This window comes from Talpa europaea (genome assembly GCF_964194135.1).
Source record: "Talpa europaea genome assembly, chromosome: 14".
In the NCBI taxonomy this organism is placed as follows: Eukaryota; Metazoa; Chordata; class Mammalia; order Eulipotyphla; family Talpidae; genus Talpa; species Talpa europaea.
In genome coordinates this window covers 89,239,827-89,263,398 of record NC_140082.1, presented here as the reverse complement: position 1 = coordinate 89,263,398, position 23,572 = coordinate 89,239,827, and positions in this window count along the sequence as shown.

The window sequence follows — 23,572 nt, the reverse complement described above, 5'->3', positions numbered from 1 at the left end:
GGACGTGGCACACCTTCTCCCCCAGGTGAAAGGCTTAATGCACAATAGAGAAAGAACTCTCCAGACTCCCTGTTTGTTCAGCATCATCGAGCTTCTAACTTCTGTATCTGAGAGAGGCATGCTTCCTCCTCCCTCTTCAGACCCCAGGCAGATGATTATATAGAGTCTTACATGATGTTTTGCAGAAATTTGTCTGTTTTAACTTTCAGCTCATCTTTTTATATCATTACCATTGTATCTTGTTTTCTAGTTTCTTAATTTTGCCCTTATGCCTACTGCAAAGAGACAGGAGAGGTCTGCTGTGCCATGTGGGTAGCTCCCTGGCCAACGGGGGATTGAACTCGTGCTGCAGTGGCTGTGATTAGCTTCATAGTTTGCGTCTTAACTCCTTGCACCACCAGGGAGGCCCTATAACTTCTTTTTTTATAAATATTTTTATTGAAGTTATATCAGGGCCTTCCTAGTGGCACAGGCAGTTGAGCACAGTGCTGTGAAGCTGTCCACAGCCTCTGCAGCATGGGTTCGATTCCCGGCTGGCCAGGGAGTTACCCACATGGAGCGGCAGACCTCTCCTGGCTCACCCGCTGCTCCCCTCAGCAGTGTATTTCAGTCAGTCTGCCTGTTCTGCTCCCCACTCTCTGGTGAATCCTCTCACCCCCCCAAACCTCTGGCCTGTGCCCCAGTTCTTATATGCATGAATAAATAAATCTTTATAAATAAATAAATAAATAAATAAATGAAGTTATATCCCATAATGGCATTACATAAGTTTTAGGTGTGCATCATCATAAGTTAATGTCTATATATACTATATTAAATTTCCCATTAAAAGAATGGCAGTCTTAAAATGGACACTTAGTTAGTAATGTAAGTACTTAATGCTATAATGTAAGCACTTAAAGCTCTAAAGAGCCCCCATGATGCATCCTTTTTGCTGAATCACGCAGGTTTTGATGTGTGATATTTATTTTTATTGTAATTTAATTGTGAATATGGTAAATTTTTATTATAACATCTTCAGAACACCCATACATTTCAAAATTTCTAAGTGGGACTTTTTTTTAATGCTTAGCCAAATCGTGTCATGGTCAGAGATGGTGAGCTACAGGATACTTGGTCTACAAAATCTGCTGAGGCTTTCTTTATGCCTTTGTGCATTATCAAAATTTGAATGCGTTAGCAAGAATCTAGAAAACTTAAATAAGGGACCAGGAAAATGAATAACTATAAGAAAGTGAAAATAAAAATCAACAAAAAACTATGAACCAGAGACACTTTTTGGGGGGTGGGGGGTGGGAGGGGAGGGATTGGGGTCAGAATGGGGGGGTTGCAATTGTATGGGGAATATAAAAATAAAATTTATTATTTAAAAAAAAAAACAACAACAAATACCCAGGACCACTGACAATTAAAAAAAAAAAATTGAATGTGTGCATGAAAAAAGTGCATTTTCCAATTTCCATGTGCAGAACTCTATAGCTCATTAAGTTGAATTCACTGATTATGCTTTCCAAATCCTCTGTCCTTACTAATTTTTTTTTCATCTGTTTGGCCTATCGATAATCCAGAGGGTTGTAGATGTATTGATATTACAGCGATTCTGACTGATCAAGGAATGGAGTGACTTAGCAAATTAAAATGAAACTGACCACTTGTTTACTAGACAGCAGTAAACAGACACATGTACGAGGGTAGATAAAAGCCTAGTTATGCCAAGATACCAAAGCACCCTGGATAAATTGGTGGCTGTGGTAATGCTCCTCTGAAAGCATTGTCTCCTACCGATCCAGCTAATATTTATTAATCCATTAATAAATATTATTTATTAATTAATAATATTATTTTATTAATATTCATTATTAAAATCCATTATTTATTAATCCAATATATTTATTAATATATTGTTAATCCATCTGATTGTTCGTCCCCAGACTCAGAAGAACCTGGAGGGATGGGGGTCCCCAATCACCCCAAAGCAACAGTCAGGATAAGCAAGAGAACTCTGATTTTTTACCCTTCAACAGAACCACTAAATCAGACAAGCCAACATGCACCCTCAAGATTTCTTGGGTTTTGATGTTGTGGTTTTGCTTTTGTACTTCTTTTGGACTTGTTCTTGGGAGAGACAACCAAAAACTCTTAGCCCCGCATCTTGACAAGACCCACAATCAAAGAACAGGGATTTTATTTTAACTGGTGGTGAGAAAATTTGCTCCCAAACGACTACAGACTAGGTTTATAATTTCACACAAGTGTAAAGTGATAGTAACTGTAATAGTGATTTTTGTGTGCCAATGCAAGTACAAAGACACCACTTGATCTAAAGTAGAAGGGGATTTATTAGGTCATGCAAACCAGGAGTGAGGTGTTATTTGAGTCCAATACCAGGCTCCCCAACTTGTAATGGATTTTTCATTTTATAGGGAGTTTGTACAAATTCATGGAAAGGATACACATATGCATTGACCTTCAGGGAAAGTTTGGGTGGTCTTCAGAAGGGGGAGGTGTGGATACTTAGGCATTCATCATACATGTTACATGGTTACAGAACACATCTCTGTGAAAGGGGAAGGAGCATCACAGCACAATGAACAGTCACTCCCCACTTGCATGCAGCTGCTTCGGACTACAAATCCCAGCATGCCATGAACCAGACTTCCTAAATGGGGGTAACTGGGAAGGAGCAAGGCTGATATATAAATGGAGGTGGAATGGAAGAGGGGAGATGCACTAGAGCACACACATCGAGGGACATTTGGAAAGATGTGAGGAGAGACACTTGAAAGAGACATGTGCGTGAGAGGCAGGAGGAAGGCTGCTCCTCATTCTTGGCAGAGACAGTGGCAGCTGTTATTGTGGCTTCATGATGGATTACATGGAGCATTTTGATTTTTTTTTTGTCTCTTCTTCTGTCCTGGTTCTCTGGGATCTGCCTAACCCCTTTCTTATATTTCACTACCAGAAAGTGCCTTAAACTTGTGGCAAGATTTTGGGCCTTAGCCACTCCTTTTAGGGCTGACACTGTTTGAGCATTTGCTCACTAGGAGATGGGAAATTTTCATAGTGTGGCTAGGAATATCCTCTCTTCTCTTTCTATGCACAATTCTATAATATTAAAGACTTTCACATTATGAGTTTACTTCCTTTGCCTTTGTGGGTGCAGGTGGCCAGAACTCCCCTCCCTTAACAGTCTGGGATTCCTTTGTCACTTACTTACAATATGCACCCAGTGTTAAGTTGGGGATTGGGATTAATTTATAATTAAAGGGGGCTGGACTTTTTATGTCAAAATGTTGCTAATGTTCAGGTTCAGTTGCCCACCGCTTGTAAATCAAATGTGAGAGATGGGGGCTGGGGTTAGGAAAGCTAAGTTTATCCAGAACCCAAGTATTTCTCAGATATGGTGGACTCTGCCCTGTCTTGGAGGAGGAGCATCACAGCAGGTCTTGGGACTCTGTTAGGGTTTGTATAATGGTATCTTGAGAAGACAAGCTGAATTTTGGAAGGTTCATGCTAGTCTTTGTTTGCAAGCTTGCCTTTGTTTGAAAGCTACTATCTCGCTAGTCTTTGTTTGCAAGCTTGAAGTTGCTCCACTGGTGCCCCTGCCTTAGGTGGAATGGGGGGGGGGGGTCCGTTCCTATTGCCATGATTCATTTGTCAACAGAAATTTTGGGGAATGGTGGAGGTTTGCTTAAGGCCTTTTAGAGGAGTTAATATGTTAACGATCTAAGGGATACAACTGAGGATTGTAAAGGTTATTTATTGGGTTAACTGAGGCAGAGGCCTTTTTGTGTTTGTGCTTTGGTTTTGTGCTTTCAAGAAGACTTGGCACTGGATCCTACGCCTGGCCCTGGGGCTGGATCTGGACTTTCGGTGACTTGTGAGCCACCAGGGCCACTGTCGCTCCAGATGTGGCTCGTGCTGCTCTTGCAGGAACAGCTGGCAGAGCAGACCACAGAGAGGGAAGACGGTGAGGATGATCATCTCCTTCTTTTCATTAAGTGGGTGGTGTGATTTATCTTCTGTTTAGGGACACCAGAATCAAGAAGTGGGGCCTGACCGCAGCTCAGGCTGATGTCATCTAAAGTGTGCATTAACAGTCTTGGCTGCAGAGCTTCACGTCTGTCCCTACAGACACCTTCACCTCCTTCCTGTCCCCAGATCTCTGCCCAGAAATACTCATCTAGCTCTTGTCCGACAGAGAACTTGATCTCAGCTTCTAGTTTGTTTCAGGCATTTGGGAACTGGGGGAAATTGAAGGGAGGCTGGTGAGGTAGGATTTATGGATACTTCAAGAGTTACATATTTCAGCTTCTCCCCCAAAGTGTTGCCTGTGGCTAATTGTGCCTCTTGATTGAAAATTACAGCAACTGTCAAGGTCCTCCTCACTCAGAGAATCCACATTCAGATTCTGATAACCTTTTCTGACCCTTTTCCCCTTTGACATGGCGGTGGAAGTGCTGTTTTCAGCCCTCAGACATGGCATCCTGTTGGTCCTACCATCTCTTTCCCGCACTTCTGTAAATAGCTCCTTAGTTAGATCTTCCTCGAAGTATCCGATTATGAATGTACTGTCTGTCTCCCGCCAGGACCCAAATAGCCCCTCTTTATTTTCACCTGTCCGTAAACCCAGTTCTTCCAGCTCTGTTTATTGAATATTCCATTTCCTCCTATTGATTAAAAATGTCATTTCTATTACATATCACATTTCCATACATTGATGGGCTCTCTAGTTTTCTTTTCATTTCATTCAGATCCATGAGTCAGAAACTCTCTAAGACCCAAGAATCTGTCAAATTTTAAACAAATTTCAGAGGAAATTGTTATGCACACAACATTTTGAGAACTGGCTTAGATTTTTTATTAATTCAGTAATGTTGGTGAATTGATGGCAGAGAGTCAGTCATCAAGAAAACTTTCCTTGCTTTGGGGAAAAATAACTATATAGTTTTGCGATTAGCTCAGGGAAGATTTAGCTTTATTTCCTCCTCTTCTTTTATGAACCATTTTTGAACTTTGGAAAGGTGGATACTTCTGTGCTGATGGAGTCTGTTCAGACAGTTTAAAGCTATGATACATGATGAACAAAAAAGATATTCTTTATTACCCAGAATGCAAGTGAAATATGGATGGAGAATATACAAATGTTTGATAATGTAGAATTTGCATTACCTTAATTCAATTTAGCTAGAAGAGCACTTGAATTTCCTAGGTAATTCATAAATATATATATGAATTTTATATATATATATAAATTGCTATCTAATTTAATGCATTCATGCTTTGCAAGAGTTAATGATTAATGGTGAAAAATCATGCTATTTTACAAAAGAATTAAGTTATAGGACATTATATATAAGATAAATACGCTGGAGTCAACCAATTCCCTTTGGGGAGGCTTTGACAGCTGGTGTATGTAAAGTGCCTTAGGGTACAGTTATTCACCTGAAGTGACCACCCACTTTTCAGAGAAAATAACATATATCACTGACATTCGTCACCTGACCCTGCAGCCTCAGAGTGGGATTCCTGCTCCTGCAGTGCAAATTACGAGCTACGCTGGGGTGCTGGGGAGAAATATCAGAACTTCCATGAACATTTATTTTAAATGGTATAATTTACAATCTTTTATTTTGGGCTGCATTTTTATAACACCCATACTATTAGTAGTGATAGCAAATATGTTACCTCCTACATTAATAACCCACACACATCTCAGATGAATACCCTCACATGCTTTATTGCATATAAACCAAGTTCAAATAATTTAAGGATTACTCTGAAGCCTTGAAACTTTCACTGGATTCTGCTGGCAATTGTTTAAAATGCAGAATCCCAGGTCTAAATCCAGCTACTGAGTCAGAATCTGCATTTTCATAAAATCCTCAGGAGATGCCTTGGCAGGGTGAAATTTAAGAAATTCAAAGAGTCGGCTCCAAAATCCTTTCAAATGGAAGTCATAGGATCAAAGGGATCCTATGAAGAGAAGAGCTCGTAGAAATTCTGTCCTAGATCCTGCAGTCCCCACTGGGAGTGGGGAAGTCACTGGTCTTCCTGGATCCAGCTCAGCACAGGATCTGTGAGTCTGGCCTGTCAAGCTTCGTGGGAGCTGTTTTCCTCTGGTCCTTTTATTTATTTCACCCCAGAATGGTTCTTCCCCTGGGTTTTATTTCTTTAAAAGACAATTCCCTGTGGACAAAAACCTCTACTCAGAACTATTTGGTGGAAACTAGAAAGAAGTCACTGGTCACAAGATGACCTCTTCACCCTTCACGAAGCTGTTGGATTTTCTTCCCCTCTGCTCTCGGTAGCTCAATCAGTGAACGAAGTATCTAAAATAGATTTTAAGATTATTCCTAGATTTAAAGCCATTTTATTAAGACAGTGGTTTCTGACCTTTTTCAAGCCTCCTAATCTTTAAACATAATTGAGAAGGAAAAGCCTCAAATGTTTCTATTGATATTTTTATATGAATGTCCGCAAAGCGTACCCAGGATTTAGAATATGAAACTGAAATTAGCATACAACTATGTTGCGTGGTAATAGATCATGTAAAAGGCATGAGACCAGAATGAAATAATTAGTATTTTATTATGCCTTATTAATCAGGCTGAATGTATGCTATTATTAGCTGATATCACAACAAAACATACACTTCAGAGAAAGTTCATTCTTAACAATAGGAGATGGAGACACTCCTCTTGATGATTTCAAGTGTCAGGACGGATCACGTTGTCCTAATTTTTGACTGATGAAGAGCTGCCCGCGGTCAGGGGAAGCAGCCGCTTGGCCGCATCTGCGGCGCTTTTGCTTGTGCTCACGTTATGAGTATTATCTCCAGTCTGCAGCTCTTGGGGGAAAAAAATCTTTTAAACCACTTGTCCATTTTATGATAGTTTAATTAAAAACAGATAATTTAATACACACATCCACTCAATCTGGCTCACAGCGTGAGCCTCGCTCAGCATGTTGTGCTGGGCCAAAACCAGCAGACAAGTAAGGGGCAGGGGGGCGGTTCTCAACCCCCGTCTGCAGGCCCTCCCGCTCACCTCTCTGGGTACCTGTGTCCCAGCATGGAGTGTGAGGCTGGGTCATGAATGTGCCCATCCAGGTTAGGATTCTGGCCCAGCACATAGAACTGCATGTAATATTTTGGGGGTGGGGGACCCACATTGCAGCAGGATGAGCATTCAGTGTAACTGGTGGTAAACAGGGCCAGATAGGAGCCACTGAGACGGGGTTAGGAAGACGATCTAGCTTGTGAGCTCCCGCACCGCCTTTGGTGCTGTCTCAGTGCATCCTAGAGGGTGCACCGAAGCCCCAGAGGCACGGGGAACCCAAAAGCTCATTGCAGCTCCCACAGCTACATTGTGTTCAGAGGCGTCATTAGGGCCACTTGTTAGTTTCAACTTGGGCTTGACCTCCTGGCACAGCCAGGCTTTACTCTGTCCTTGGCTTGCGGGTCAATCAGTGACAGGTGGTCACTTTTCAGTTGTAACTTAAGTCGCTCCGTGTCACCTGCGGCCACCTCTCCATCAGCAAGGAGCATGGCAGTGTCAGCCCCAGCATCAGTCAAATGGGGCATTTTACACACCCAAGCAAGGGCTCCAGGGGCAGTGGACATGGTGCTGGGAGTAAAACTTCAGCTTTTAGCTGCACATTATAAAGTCTAATCATTCTCCTGAATCCCAAGGGGTTGTTTTACGCCCCCACAAAGTCTGCTGGCTTTGATAATAAAATTTGATTCTTTGGGCATAGTTTCTTAGATGAGACTACTTAGAATTGTGTCAGCCTTCCTGCCTGGCACAAGAGTCTCTCATTTCCTCCTCCACAAGCCCTGACTCAGAACTTGCTTTTTATTCAGTGGCAACGACACCACAATACCATCTTATTTGTGTCCAAAGGGCCTCACGTCATTTTATTGATTCCAGGGATATTTGAACCAAATTGAATAATGTTCTTAATTCCAGCATTAGCGCCCCTTTCTCTGCACATTGTCAGATCACAGAGCAGAGGAGAAGCAGCTCCCTGGGAAGCAAATGAGGCTCCACGTAGTCACTGCATTACGCAACCTGGACACTCTTCCCGGCATCACGGAGTGTGGAGGTTGATGGCTCCTTCCTCCCATCATACCAATTACTCATTTTCTTGCTTCCTTTATAATAAAATAATCTGTAATCAGCAGAAAACATAATCTGGGTGGATATGACATGATGCACAAGCTACCACGTTCCTTCTGTCCTTCAGCCAAAATATGGTTGCAATTTCTCTGATAAATGGGCAGCAATTGAGCAAAATTCTGACACACAGACAGACGGATTCTCACGGTCTTCCTCTGGAAGGAGACTGAGCTAAGAGCAGGGTTGTTAATAGCTCTTTGGAGTATCCTTGACATCGGCTTCTAATGCTGTGGTTGGAAAAGGAAATACTGTACTCTGGGCGGCAGGGATCGACTCCTGAATGGTAGAAGGATACAAACCCAAGTCCACCAGAAATGGGTGTGTGGTTTCTGAGCACTGAGAATCAGACCTGATGCCTAAACCAGATCTCGGGGTGAGTTCACTGCTTCGGTGTTCCTGCAGCGCTGAGGGCCACCTGCTGCCAACTTTGTGTCTCTCTCTCACTCATATTTTTTCCTTCTTCTGTCCCTATTTTCTCCTCCCTTCTTGCTGCCCATCCCCATCTACTTCCTCTTCTTTTTCCTTCTTCTCCTCTCCCCTCTCTTTTTTGTTCTGCTTTTTTTTTTTTTTTTTTTTGTGGGACCCTCGCCAGCGGCCAGGGATCGAACTGGCCCTGCAGAGGCTGCGGGCAGCCTCGCAGCCCAGCGCTTAACCGCTGCGCCACCAGGGGAGGCCCTCCTTCTGCTTTTTTAATTTTAGGTCTTAGTTGCTCTCAGAACTCAACTCTTTTCATAGGGTGTTCGAGAGAGCCCATCTGAATTGGTGGTAGAAAAGAGACAAATCTCAGTATTAACACAGCTCAGTTTAGAGTTCAGATTCATCCATCTTAGGAAACCAAAAATGAAATTTTTATAATAAAATCTATGCAACAAAGTCAAACAATCCCCGTGTTTGTCCTCGGTAGGAGTAACCACTTGCCAGAGATCCATCACATGGAGGAAAGAACTAAACTGAAACAGTAGAAAGATGCTCACTTTGTAATTCCACCTTCATTTTAAGTTGAAAGAAAATTATTTTTTTAGGTAAAAAATATTCTTAGAGTCTGTATTTATGGCAAGAAGAACTTTGCAGTAGCAGATAAGAAAGGTGGCTATGTGAGAAAATAGTGATAGAGACAGAGACTGCATTTTATTTGGTTGGGATAGATAGATGATAGATAGATAGATAGATAGATAGATAGATAGATAGATAGATAGATAGATAGACAGATAGATAGATAAAGTAAATGGAGCACCTTTACTGACAATCCTCTTGAAGACACTAACGCTTCTGTAGGACATTATGGCTTTCTGAACCTATTCACCTCCTTCCTAAAAACTCCATTTCCTACCACATTCTTACCACATTGGTAGATCATGTTAGTTTCATTTTTTAAGATGGAATGCCAGGGGTAAGTTATTCTCTCAAGTGTTTGCCAATATTGGCTCTTCTTATATTTTTTATTCGGAATTTTCAGCAGATAAGCAAAGGATATCTGTTTTATTTCATACAGTGGAGTTTAATTAAGTTCTGAATCTTACTTAGGTTCCCTGGTGCTCTAACCTTTACTGAGGAGCTGGCTTTCTGATCCAGATGCAGGATTTCTGCACAAGGCTGAGGATTTCTCTAAGGAATATAGATGTCCACACTCAAGGAGCAGAGGATTCCAGCTTCAGTGCCTTTTTGCACCATTGCTCAGGCCTTGATTTTAAGAGAAATTGTCCTTGATCTCATTTTCCATTCCGACACTCAAGGGAGAGATTGCTATACAAAACAAGGAGGGCTGTAGCCGTTCTGTCCATTTGTACTCATTAAAAAGAGAGGAAAAAGAAACTTAATAGCAAGCTATACACAAGAAGCACTGAATTTACAGCCTGGCGTATAGAAGGGGAAGGTCTCTCGAAGCTAATTCCAAAGAATGTGACTGCAGCCATCCCACCCAGGGGCCAGAATGTGGGCGGATACCTTCTTCAGCACCAAGATTGTGTTCGAGTAAATGAAAGTGTGTTCAGCACCTATGGTGTGTCAGGCACTGTGCTAAGTTTTGAGAACCCCCTTGTGAACAAAACAAATGCTTGACTTCCTATGGGAAGTTACAGCATTCAGGCAAGGAGGTAATACAAATTCAGGTGATGTGGGTGCTGAGAAGAAAAAGTAAGTAGTTGGGTGCCTTTGGGTCAGTGTACGGAGGGTGAAGATGAAGGTAATTTTAAGTAGGATGGGCTAAGGGAAGAATTTGAACCAAAACCCAGATGATGCAAAATATCTACCCAGTAAAACTCCCAGAGAACATTGTTAGAAGAGGGACCAGCCGGTGTAAACCTGGAGGGCAGAAGAGGGTGAGACTCCTCTGGGATGAGGCTGGGATGAGGCTCAGCAGGGGAGGGCACAGCAAGATGAGCCAGTGGGGTGTTCCTGGCGGTGGCATCCTCGGCTGAGATGACCAGACCAGCCATTAGACCCCGAGAAAGATGTTCCATTTTATTCCAGACCCGGTAGGAAGTCAGTGGAGACTCTTGATGGGGAGGCAGGTGATATGGTCTCGTTTCCTTGCTAAGTGGACCCTGTGGCCACTGTGAGTAACCTTGGGGTGAAGGCACAGCAGAGCAGATGTCCAGGTCTCCAACAGGGAGAGGTCTGCTGTGCTGCAAAGGGGAGAATTGATCGCAGATGCCTGTACGTGTTAGTGGTGGATTCAGTAAAAAAGTGACCGAGTTCAGAGTACACTTCTGACAGTGGCGATTGTGTTGGCTTAGTGGAGTTCAAAGGATATCGGAGGAAAGAGGCATGGGAGATGCCTAGACTTTGCCAAGTAACTGGGCAACAGGTGTGGCCTTGAACTTACATGGAAACGTCTTTGGGAGGAATGGATTTGGGAAGGCATTTGAGAGTTCTGTTTTGGACATGTTTGATTTCAGGAGCCTGAAATACATCTAAGGGCACTTAGTAGTTGGATGAATGACTCTGAAGTTGAAGGGAGAGGTTGGATCAGAAGAATACAGACTTAGGAAACATGGGGTCAAGAGGTGAAGGCAGCTAAGGTCTGAGCACCAGGAGTCAAGGCTTAGAGGCATAAACTCTGGTTCTGTCTTCCATCTCTGCCAACTCCTAGCATTGGCTGAGCCATGGCCGCCTTATTCAAGAACATGAGACACTCAGCTCCCAGTCACACTTCCAGAGAAGGGATGGCCTAGTTTTTCCCTCTGTGTCCTTGGCTCCTTGTCTTCTACTGCCTTTGCTGTCATCTCCGCTGTTGCTTTTGCTGTATCACTGTTGTCTCTTCTACCGAAAGAAGCCAGCTCTCCTCTTTCCAGATGTCTGAGGACATTGCCCGCCGCCCACCTCTTCAGGTGCACACTGGAGTCTGCTTTCAGTTGACCGGGTATATGTCACAAAAGCCACACAGCAGACACTGAGATCGGAAGACAATGAAGTGACACGACAGGAGTATTACAGAAGAAAATCAGACACCTGCTTTTGCTTCTGGGGAGGCTGTATTGTTTGCTAAATTTCAACATATGCATTACCTAGAAATTTCTCCTTATGGTCATAGAGAAGCTTGGCTGAATTGCTCTGAGGATGGGGGAGGCTTGACTGAACAGGGGCTGTAGTCAAACTTTAATTGAATTAGTGTTGGGGTCAGTCCATGTATCCAGGCAGGACAGTTGTCTGCTTTTTAAATCTCGGCAGTGACTACCCCTGCCACACTGGAAGGGAAGCGGGCAGTGGGACATGAAGAGGAACGTTATCAGAACAAGTAGGATGATCTCCTGTAATGCTGTTGCAGTCCACAGAATAGAAAATGTGTATCTAACCACACAAACGCTGATCATCAGTGTGTTCACCGAACAAGGCAGAGAACAGGGGGATATTTAATCACAATAGCTTATTGAGAAGATTGGAAACGGGGGCCATGATGAACTGGGTGAATGGAAATGTTTAAGATAATCTTAGCAAAGAAAGATTGGCTGTTTGGGGACTCGGAGCTTTTAAAGAGAAGTCGCCAGGGTTCATCACTGTATCAGTCAGCCCCAAATAAATACTTTAAAGCCCCATAACTCAAGTCCAAAGACAATTGTGTTTGGAACAGCAGACACACTTAATAGTTTTAAGAAAATCCCTTTAAAGCAAGTTTCTCTATAACCAAATTTGCAGCCTTGTGCTTCTGATTTACTTTATATCTAAATGGGCTTAGATTGCCCTGCAGCAAACACAGAATGAACTCTTTTATAGAGGCATTTGTGGGATTTGTGTTGGAGGAACCCCATTATCCCACTGCTCTTTGGGGCATGTTAGCATTTATTTTTTTTCTCCTGAGAAGAATAAATGTCATTTCCCTGCTCAGAAAAAAAAAAAGCAAAAACCTTGCTATTGCATCAACTCAAAATAGTTAAGCACACGCTTCAAGACTATTGGTTCTAGTAAGAACTGATTCATCTAAGGAACTTACAATAAAATCATACTTTTAGAAGCAAGCTACCATCTCCACCACCTCTGGTTCTCTCTCTACCAATCATTTTATCAACTAACTGCCCTTTTTTTTGCCTTCCATCTTCGCAACTCCTCCGCCAATTGCTTTTCCCTAAATTTCTACAAGCTTCTTCACTTCCGCCATTTTTCATCCTTTTGGAAGAGAAACGCCTGGCCCGCCTCTAACATATTTCTCAACATATGGAAGGTTCTCAGTATTTATTGTGATAAAAGAGTGAAGAACTGGGCAAACGAAGACTCCTCTCCTCCTCTCCATCCGTATCCTCCATGTCCTTCAAAGCCTGCGCAAAATGATGTCACCTTGTGACATTTCTCCTAATTACATCATCTAAATTAAATCTGTCCCATGTTTTTTTCTGCCTAAAGCATTTGTAGGTTAATTGTAGCAGTTGCTCTGTGATTAATTATAGTTAAGAATTGTGTGTCCCTTCACTGCCTTATAAACTCCTTGCCGGTCTGAGCCACATTTGTTTCACTTTGCAGGATCCGTGGTGGTTACCATGGTGGTTGCACGTGGCCTAGTAGCCACACCTTTCTTAAAAGTAGAGATTGTCACTTGGTTTTTATATATGGGCTGATTTTAACTGATTCTCTAAGGGCTTTGCCCTACCTGAGTTGGCCAGAGTGACCAGCAGGGAACGTGGAAGAGCCACTGTCAAGAGGACGGGTCCGTGACTCTGTAAGGAAACTGAAGCCTCCTTTGTGGGTCAACATCTCTATTTCCGAGGGGCCTTAGACCTAAGTTCAAGGCCTTGAGGTCTCGTATTGGGTCTTATTCCATGAAGGTAGAATACGCCCAACTCAGATCCGCCTTTAGTTTCGATCCCATTCTCTAGCACGTGGCTGGTGTTGGATGGGCCAGATTTAGGCGGCTGTTTGGAAGAACTTTTTCTTCATGGAATTTACCCTATTCAGTGGAATACAGGTCACCAGTGAGCTCCTGCATCTATTCTAAGCATTTCCTTTGGGACAATATGAATTAAATTCATCCCTCAAATAAGGGAGAGAACTCTGCCATTGCTTAGATGGGAGTAAAAAAGTCTCAAGGGGGTTGTGAGACTTGCACATTCAGGTAGCAAGAAGACCAGGTGGCTAGATCAGAGTGAGTGAGGAGGACTTGCAGGTCAGGAGGCTGGAGAAATGATGAGGGCTTAGATCGCATACCACCTGGGAGGTGATTGTAAAGAATTTCAGTTTCCTTTGTTGAAACAGAAGTACACGTGAAGCAAAGCCAGAACATACCTCTCCACCCTCAAGACTCAAGTCTGGACTATAGTGGACAGAGCGTTAAGCACCTGCTGTGAGATGATGGTGACTTGACCAAGACGGGTGGTGGAGGGACAGAGAACTGCTGGATTCTGGTTGTGCTTGAAAACATTGGCCAGTGGGTTGAGTGTGTGGTGTGTGAGCTAGGTAAGTCAAGAATTGCCCCAAAGGTTTGAGCCAGAGCACACAGAGATATGGAAATGTACTTAGATGACATGAGGAATATTGTAGGACCATCAGGTTGGAGGAAAGATTGGGTATTTGTTTTTGGACAGATACATTGCAACTCTATGTTAGTTACCCACAGGACAATATCAAGTACATAGTCACATATCAGGGGAGTCATCTAGGCTGAGATGTCACACCAGTAGCTGTCAGCATGTAGATGGGGTTTAAAGGCATGTGATTAGATGATATCATCTAAGGACTGACTAAGTAGAAAGAAGATCTCAAGTACTCAGAGCTGAGGGGGAAGGAGAAACCAGCCGCTGAGGTTGGAAACCAGTTGAGTGAATTGCTCTAGAGACCAAGGGAAAAGGCATTTCTAAATTCAAGTTCAGACTAGCAATGTTTTCAGCTTGCTTCTCTCTCTCTCTCTCTCTCTCTCTCTCTCTCTCTCTCTCTCTCTCTCTCTCTCTCTCTCTCTCCCCTCCCTTTTTGGTTTATTAGACAATAGAATGAGATTTTAATGCACTGTGACCCATGTTTAACAAACTGAACTCAATTTCGATGCTTATCCCTTCAAAATAACCCCCTGGGAGGGCGTGCATTTCCAACAGTAATGCTATTGTTACCCAATTCATTTGCAGATCTCCATTTTGGGAAATTGCCACATGTCCCCCTAGGATATACACTGATAGCAAACAATTATGCTCTGAAAGATCATTTTGTTGGAGGATTAGGGCTCTCTCCACCCTCAAGACTCAAGTCTGGAGAATAGAGTCATCAAGCCAGATATTGCAGTGCTTGGTCCAAATCCTGCACCCAAATATGATCGCTAAGTAGTAGGGTTGATTGTCATCCTCCTACTCTACTCTTTTAAGAAACATTTTTCTTTGTATTTCAAAAATCATACCTGCTCAGTAATTTCAAATGAATTATTAGAAAATATAGATAAAAACAAAAGACAGAAAGAAAAGTACTCAAAATCTTATTGTTTAGAAATATTTTGCATCATTTTCTCATCTTGATTTTAATTTCACTTATTAGAGAATAAAGATCTTATAAACCAGCTAGAATGGCCTTTAAGTTGGTCCCCTCAAAATAAGAGCTACAAGTGATTTCTAAAAGACATCCAGGAATGCTCCTTAGAAGTGTGCAGTATGTATCTAAATTATAACATTTAATTTTTATTCTCTTTCTAATCTCCTTTATCTTCTTTCTCTTGTCTCTTGTGATCCTCTCTTCCAACTTTCAGTGGGTGAGCTGGTGAGAAGTTTGGCTGGAGTTTGGAGTTGGACAGATCAGGAATTAAAATGGGGCTCTGTGACTATGATATTGTTCATTCCCCATCTCATTTCTTCCATCAATAAATTGGTGTTCTTCACAGGGAAATTGACATAACTATTTAAAGAGCATGTGTAACGTATAAAATGCTTGGCACATCATAGGTGCACATCAACATCCAACATCATTGAAACCACATTTGTTTTGTAGTCTGAAAATAATGCTTCATTTTTATTCATCTCTACATAATCAGTGATGTACCTAACTTGTTTGTTTGTTTAAAGATTTAAATGTAGAGTATTCAACTAAATCACGTAGACAGCGTGCGATAGGGAGGTAGGACTGTTTCATTCTGGCCGAGTCCAGTGTGTTGCACATAGTAGGGCTCCAAATGTTTCTTTAAAAAATTAAAATGACTTTTGTCTCCATTGTCACGTGCCACACGCAGGCCGCCTTCATGCCTTGTGTCCTGCTATTTTACTTTGAAATGTGCAGGGAATGCACATGGCAGCAGGGGCTGAATGAGTGACATGAATGAGCAACACGTTTCCTCACGTAACATGCATATTTACAACCCTGATGAAAACCTGGGAGAAACAGCCTGAAACTATGAACTGTGGGTGAAACTGTATCATCCAGAGGGGCTAAAGCATCTAAACTCTAGTTCGATGGTGCCCCAAGTCTCCCAGCTTCAGCCTAGTTTCCAGAGAGGGTGTGTGTGTGTGTGTGTGTGTGTGTGTGCGTGCGTGCGTGCGAGTGTGAACACATGGTCTTATAGTTCCTGTTGTGCAGTCAGGCTCCATACCTCACTTCTCTGTGTCTGACTTTCGGCAGCCTGGAATCTTTCTTAGTCTCCTAAGCCCATACCCATGTCCATAGCCCCTCATGAAAACTTCCTTTCACCCCTCTCCTTGGTTCATCTCCAGTGGAAAAGTTTTGACAGCACATTTGAATACTGGGCAACTTTTATTTCAAATGCTTCATTCCATCCCAGCAAGCTCTTCTACTGTGGTATCTGGGATAAAGTGTCCTCTGCTAGAATAAAGTTTGTGACAAAGGAGCTAAATTGTGTATTCTCTCTTTCTCTCTCTCTCCTTCTCTTTCTCTCCCTCTCATTCACAAACACACACACACACACACACATGCATACACTGCCCCCACCATATATTCACTGTCCTCACATGATGATAAAAAGAAATGCTCTGTTTTATTCATTCAGTAGTCACAAAAATATGGCAATTTAATGAAAGATTCAGTTATCCTGTGAGAAAACACTTCAAATAATGGTTTCAATGCCCACTTTAATCTGGATGGTGTGATCATGTTTGTTTATACAGGTAATCTCTCTTTTACATGCTTCCTCACTTTTGTGCTCACTCTGTCACACACACTTCCTCAGTCTCCCTAACACACACATGTCCTTTTTTCTCATCCTTCAAGTATCAAGGAAAAGTACTGGCAGCAGAAACCCCAACCTCGCAAGCTTAAGTGAAAAGAAGATGCATCAATCAGTCCATAGAAATTAAACGTACCAGGGTCAAGGCTGAGCTTGGGCAAGATGAAGCTTGGATGACTCTCAATCAATACGTTTTGACTGAATATCAATTTTCAATTAATTCAATCTGTGTGGATATAGATCCACAGCATCTGATTAGTATTTTCTCCGTTCCTAATCAGAAGTGACATCTCAACTTATCTGAGCTGTGGTTTTCAGGCCCCATGGGATATTAAAATCATTCTGAAACTCTAAACAATACAGTGTCATCAGCTCAGGAATCCTAATTCCATTAGTCAGGTTGAGAACCTCATCACTGGTTTGCTCAAAGCCTGAGGCTACTCAAAAGGGCCCCCAGGAGAGAACCACTGACTTTTTGGCTTGAGTTGCCTTCTCCGGAGTGTGCTGACAAGTCAACATGAGGGTCCTTAGCAAAAGAATCTAGTGGGGAGACATTCCCCAAATTCGTAGAGAATATATAGAGAGCAACCCATTCAAAGAAAATTCTGGAGAGAAGATACCATTCAGAATAGAACCAGGAAGTAACTGGACCAGAATGGAAACCTTTCAGAGAAAAAATAATACGCCCATAGATATTTATCCAAGACTGGAGTATTTACACTGCAGTGTCTGGTTCAAGTTAGTTTATAGGTCCCTGGTGTTGTCAGACATTCTCCATGGACTTACCCCACTTTGGATTCCACCTGCTTGCAAAAAACTAATATGGCAAGAGCAGTCTGCAGAATCCGCTCAATATAATTGAACTTAACTTTCAGGGAGGCAGGATGACCATGGTGTGGTGTCTCTAGGGGTGAGGAAAAGCAGAACCCAAGCGCGTCTTGATCTGGGACGAGGCTGGAGTCACGAGCTGGCAGTAACACTGGACAGCTGCAGCTTGCGTTTCTCTGAAGTCCATCCTGAACTGGGTGTGCAGGACTGTTTGTCCTCGGGTGAGACTGCGGCAGATAACTCTCATGCCCGGATAATCACTAGGACCCAGAGCCAGAAAATTTCTGCGTCTGAATAAAGATCTTCACCATGAATAATTACAAAGGAGGCAGGCAATCATTCGCGACATGGTTCATCGGCCCCGTCAGACTGAAACAAAGACATTTTTCACTCTCTTCCCTCCACCATGTGCACTATTAAAATGCCTTTGTAGATTACTGTAAATAATTCAAATGTTTATTAAAAACTCTGTTGGAAGATCAAGGAATCATAGATAATAGGGGGAATACCATCCAATTTATTTCTCATATGGCGTTCTCCATCCATCATATCACAAAGTGCTTCAAGGGGAAACACAAAGCTGGGGACAGACTTTCCTGGCAAGATCCAAAGAGGAGGTCATTTAAAGTGATTTGAGGAAAAGAGTTCAGAAAGTGATGCATTGCTTCTGAGGGCCCCAGTTATTTTGCTGGATCAGGTCATGTCTCTAATTCAGCTCTGACATTCAGTTATTTTAATCGCTATTCCAACGACAAACTTGGCTTACAGTATGGAGGAGGAGTTGGGATACTGTCTGCCATCTGCAAGCAATCTGTCTTCTGTGTCCCTCTGTTTCTGTGTATGCAAAGACAGAGAAAATAGGAGATCCCTCCAGCCTCCCGGGGCAGGGACATGATGGCCCAGCAGCTTTGCCATACGACACTGGACACTGCCCTTGCCATGTTGGCCCAGTGTGAGATGACCCAGGGAAGGCCAAGCCCAGTGCTGTTCTTCATTTAAGCCATGATGACCTTGGCTGAACGAGGTCAGCTGCCCTCAGTCCAAATGACCCTACTAATAAGCTAGTCACACCTCTCACTTCCTGGGCGTGCCAAGCAGTGCACATGGCAGTGTGGATCCCACTGGGGTGTTATTGTCTCCTGCTGATTAAGTTGTTGGCTTGGAAATCAGATCACAGAGTTTGGAGCAGTGGCTTTAAACATCCTTACTCAATAACATGAGCCAGTCATTTAACCTTTCGAAACCTGGAGTTTTTCACCAATGAAAGATGCATCTCAATGTAATTCTCTTCCCAGGGTTGTGGATTGTACAACACTCCACATGACGTAACCTTCACCCCTGATGGCACCGCCAGCACTCGAGAAATGCTAGCAATTATCAGTAACCTCGCTGAGTCCTTAATATTAATAGCTAACACACTATAGTGAATATGCTTCAATACAATGGCAATGTTATCTCCATTCTACAGAGAAACCTTTGAGATTCAGTGATATTTAATAGCTTGTGTGCGGCCCAGCTCACTTTTGATCTGATTATCTGATACCATAGGTTGCCTCAAAAGTGGCTTTCAAAATGGTTTCCCTCTATTCACTATACACATAGAATTTTATACTAATTATACTCTCTTCAGAAAAAGTAACCGAATTTTTATGGAAAGTCATGGATCCAAGTGCCCCCAAGCTGTTTCCTCCTTACCTTGGTTCTCTGGCCCCTTGAAGGGGGCTGCTCCTCCTGGATACTGTGGCTATAGTCTGCAGACGCCCTAGACCCTCACAGAGTTGCTTCTACTGACTAAGAGTCCTAGAACTCTTCCCACTATATCAGCCAGAATCCTGTCAACCATTCTAGCTATTTCAAATGCACAGGATTCAACAAGTTGATTGCAATGTAGTAAGAAGGGGAGAGTAGTAAGGCTATAATTGGAGGAGCAAAATGAAAATTTGAGTGATACTCAAAGATCAGAAGCTGTTAATGTTCTGGGTAAACCCACGGAAGACACTAATCTGTACTTCTCCATGTGTTGCTAGCTTCACTGCAGAAGTACTACCTGCCAGGGCTGGAATAGGTGAAAAGATGCAGTCTTGGCCTGGGATGCTGGAGTCTGAAATCACTCTGTCTCTGTTATCACTGTACCAACTGCCACACTGTCTTGTTTTTCCTGCCCTCTGATTTCCTGGCAGCGCCTCTTGTTGGTAGCAACTAACAGAAAGCCAGGTAGACTAGAAGTCTGAAAAGTATTGTTTGCCAATCCACAGTCCCAATGTACAGACAGGTGATGGAAGGTGGGAGGTGGGAAGTGTGTGTAGTTGAAAGACAACAGACACATTAGCTCAGTAAATGACAATCCAATATAAATAATCTTCAGTGAAACTCTACTTCCAGTCCACAGTATTGTGGCTTTGTCTGTTCCCCCAAATAATTAGATCTACTTTGTAGTGTAAGAGAACACCAGACATGCCCTTCAGTCACAGGGGCTTGGAAGGGGGATTCATTCTCTCACTAGAGTAAAAAAGGCAGAAATGTGAGAGGATCATTCTGCAATTTACCCAGAACTAAATGAAATGGAAAGTTGATAGTTCCCTAGGAAATGTGTATATCAAGAAATATAACTGCATAATTAAAAGACGACCTTTCTCAAAAACCCTTCATAATTTCTCCTTGAAATGTCAGTTTGCCATGGACTTTCTAGACCATACATACAACTGTGGACATGGTTAGATGCCCCCTCACTTTCATTGCACTCTAGTATGGCATGAAGAATTGTCCTCTTCAAAGCACATGAATCAATGGCCTATTTCTATTTGCGCCAGTAACAACAGAAGTAGCTCCCTGCTAATGCTTTGCTTCACTTAGCTGACATGTTAATGTATTTCACTCTCCCATCCCTGTTCCTGACAGTGGTCAGAGTCATGGGACTAGGCTGGCCAAATGGGCCTCCCTTCCAAGTTCAGGGTATGAAAAGCCCTTGCACATCTACCTTTATATCCCTTTGGTGCAAGTGGAGACCAGTGTTTAGATTATGATGACACAGATGGAAACAGCACAAGCCTCCACGAGTTGCCCCAAGTTGTCCCAAGAGCAGGACAAACCTCCCCTTAGGGAAGATTTATGATTAAGTGAAATCTCGTGAACCCCTCTGCTCCTATTGGATCCCTTATTCTGCAATGGGACCAAAATTTCTGGCCACTCAAACTTGAATCTGGGAATCATTCACTTTTCTTCTTTCTTTATACCATCTATCATCTAGCAATTCCTTTCCACAACGTCTCTCCCAAATAGTTTCGCTCTCTGCTCCTACACCGACGGCCTTGGTCTATGAGTTTGTGAACAATTACAGCCCTCAAAATGGTCTCCTTTACTCTGATTTTCCTGGCTTCAATTCTTTAACATGAATTCCCAAACACCACACAAATCTCCCTCAGTGAAACTCTGATCAGTCCAGTCTCCTATAGTGTAGCTTTGATGCATGTCCAGTGCCTAAGGAATAAGGCTTGATCTCTTTCCTTGGCATTCTGATTCACCATGCTCAGGCCAACCCATTATTTCCTTCCTCAGCCCTGTGCTCATGTCTTATCGGGAAGGGCTGGGGGTATTAAAATATAACCTTATTTTCAATTTTAACCACAGGTGCTTCTATGGGCCGGGAGATGCATGAAGTCAAGTGATAGATGTGGCCTGTTTCATTGGTCAGGCTAGGGTGAACGTAGGCTGTGATGGCAAATAAACTCAAAATCTCAGTGGTGTGTTGTATAGCAATAGTTTATTCCTTTAGTGCCCAATGCCAGCTCTTCATTATGGTTTCTCTGTATCTATCCAGCTGACTCTTGTTCAATGTTCCAGTTTAGTTTGATCCTGTGCTTTCATTAGTGGGACACACAACCACCAAAGGGGGAAAAGCGGTTGGAAGTTTACTGGGGGGAGGGGGTGTTTCATTGTGCGACAGGCATCACTTTTGCTCAGATCTCTCAAGACAATGGTCACTTGGCCCTGCTCACTGCCTTGCAGTGAATTGAGCCTTCCACTGCCATGCAGGTGAGCTGCCCACTCAGGGTAGCACTGCACTATCCTCTGCAGACAGCTGGCTTGGGTAGAAATTCTGTTCCATGGCAGAATATTACAGTTGATATCTTTATTATAATACTGGCATACCAGACCATAGAACGTGTTTTCATTCGTATTGAAAGTAATAAGATTTGAAAGAAAGTCTACAGTTGTGGCAATTGCTTTAGATTATGTCCTCAAAATGTGGCAAAATGAATTCTTTTGTGATTCTTTGTTGAAAAGGATTTAAGAAGGACTGACTATATGTATGATTATCTCATCCTGATGAATTACTGGCAATTTAATTAATAGCATGACTTCCTCTTACCTTTTTTATTATTATCAAATGTTGGTGACAACTGTCTTTTCCCCTAACCATCTGATATATGACTATCGTCGTTTTTTTTAACAAAACTATGTAAAAAAATTTTTTGTACCATCCTTTAATAAAACAAGTGCCCAATAATTTGTAGGACCAATTATTATAAGGTTTTCCTTTATTGTGAAATAATAATTCAAGCCTTGATCTTAAGCTATCCAATGGCCCATCTTTGAGTCAGTAAGAGATAGTCAGAAGCAGGTATTCAAGGAAATTTGATAGAACAACTAGCTGTGAGATCTTTTTGATCTTTTTGTTCAACTCTTTGTGATACACAGGGTTTTGTTTTGTGTTTTGTTTTTTTAAAGATTTACTTTTATTAATGCATACAAGAACTGGGGTATAGTCCAGAGGTGTGGGGGGTGAGAGGATTCACCAGAGACAGAGTGGGGAGCAGAACAGGCAGACTGACTGAAATACACTGCTGAGGGGAGCAGCGGGCAAGACAGGAGAGGTCTGCTGCGCCATGTGGGTCTGCTCCCTGTCTGAGGATTGAATTTGTGCTTCAGTGGCTGCCAATAGCTTGATATCGCTGAGACTTTAACCCCTGAGCTACCAGAGAGGCCCAGTGATGCACAGTTTTCATACTTTAGTCAGACTGGTGTTGCGTGATGGCGATATTTCCTCTTTAGAATGAGAACAGCACTGTGCTGTCATTCTGTGATGCCACTGTTTTTCTTTAACAAGCAGATTTTGTAGGGTAAGGCACAGTCTGTATTTATAATCAAGAGGATTTTCCTAAAACTCTTTCCCCTATTACCATCCCTTTATTCTGCTTAACCTTTCTTCTCCCTCTCCCCTTATCCTCAGAGCCCTCACTTCATTTATTAATTTCCACTAGTTTTTTGTAAGTGTTTTGCTTTGTCAAATCATCCCCTTTGTAAGCATCCAATATTTATTTGCCTTTGTCATGTTGACTGCCTTGCTGTAATCAATACTTTAGTCTCCTTTCATGTCAATATTTCTTCTTTCCTATGGTTGAATAGTATTCCATAGTGTACTTAGACCACATTTTTAACCCCGTGTGCTATCATTGGACACTTCAGGTGTTTCCATGTCCCGGCTATTGTAAATAATGCTTGAATAAACACTGTAGTGCATACACTTTTTTGAGTTGATGGTTTCATGTTTTTCGGATAGATGCCCAAGAGTGGGTTGGCTGGGTCAGGCAGCATTCTTATTTTAAATTTTTTAAGGTAACTTCAGTTGCTTTCCAAATTGACTACACTAGTTTTTGTTCCTACCAATAGTGTAATAGGGCTCCTCTTTACTGAATCCTCTTCAGCACTTGTTGCTGGGGTTCTTTTTATATGTGCCATTCTTATGGGTTTGAAAAGAGAGCCCATTGTGCTTTTGACCTATAGCAATCTCCATTATTAAAAACAATGATGAACATTTGTCCACATACCTGTTGTCCTGTGGATATCTTCTGGGGTGAATTGTCTGTTAATTGGATTGTTAATTGAATTGTCTATTAATTGGATTGTTTGATTTTTTTATTGTTAAACTAAATAAGTCTTTTGCATAGCTTGAATAGTAACCTTGCTGGTTGTGTAACATGTAAAT